The sequence below is a fragment of the Eimeria mitis genome, genomic scaffold (genome assembly GCF_000499745.2).
Source record: "Eimeria mitis Houghton genomic scaffold, Emh_scaff3991, whole genome shotgun sequence".
Taxonomy (NCBI): domain Eukaryota; phylum Apicomplexa; class Conoidasida; order Eucoccidiorida; family Eimeriidae; genus Eimeria; species Eimeria mitis.
In genome coordinates this window covers 1,788-2,695 of record NW_013572326.1, presented here as the reverse complement: position 1 = coordinate 2,695, position 908 = coordinate 1,788, and positions in this window count along the sequence as shown.

The following is a 908-nucleotide window of genomic DNA, read 5'->3' as shown; positions in this document are numbered from 1 at the left end:
AAAAGCAAAATAAATAAATAAATAAAAATAAATAAAAAGAAAATAAAATAAAATAAAAACTAATTAAATATAATTAAATAAAATAAAATAAAATAAAATAAAATAAAAATAAAATAAATAAATTACCTTCCTGCAGTACTACACATAGAAAAGGTCATATCGTTGCCAGTAAGATAAAACGCTCAAACAAAAGCAAAATAAACACAAAAATAATAAAACAAATAAAAATAAAATAAAATAAAATAAAATAAAATAAAATAAAATAAAATATAATTAAATAAATTACCTTCCTGCAATACTACACATAGAGAAAGTTATATCGTTGCCAGTAAGAGTGCTATATTAGAGATAAAACGCTCAAACAAAAGCAAAAAAAAACAAAAAAAAATAAATAAATAAAAATAAAATAAATAAATATAAATAAATAAATAAATAAAATAAATAAATTACCTTCCTGCGATGCTACACATAGAAAAGGTCATATCGTTGCCAGTAAGAGTGCTATATTAAAGATAAAACGCTCAAACAAAAGCAAAATAAACACAAATACAATAAAATAAATAAAAATAAATACAAATAAAATAAAATAAAACAAAATAAAATAAATAAATTACCTTCCTGCTATGCTACACATAGAAAAGGTCATATCGTTGCCAGTAAGAGTGCCAGTTTTATCGATGAAGACGAAATCTATTTGTCCTAGGTTGGGTATAATTTGGGGTGTATGTACAGATGGCCATGTACTGTCTCCTTTTGCTTCTGCGTAGCTTCGCATTGCTGCTGCTGCTGCTGCTCTCCCCTGCGGAGACACATCGTCTGTATAACAATACCCTTCTCTGTCTCCTCCTCCTGCTGCTGCTGCTGCTGCTGGTGCTGCTGCTGCTGCTGCTGGTGCTGCTGCTGTTGCC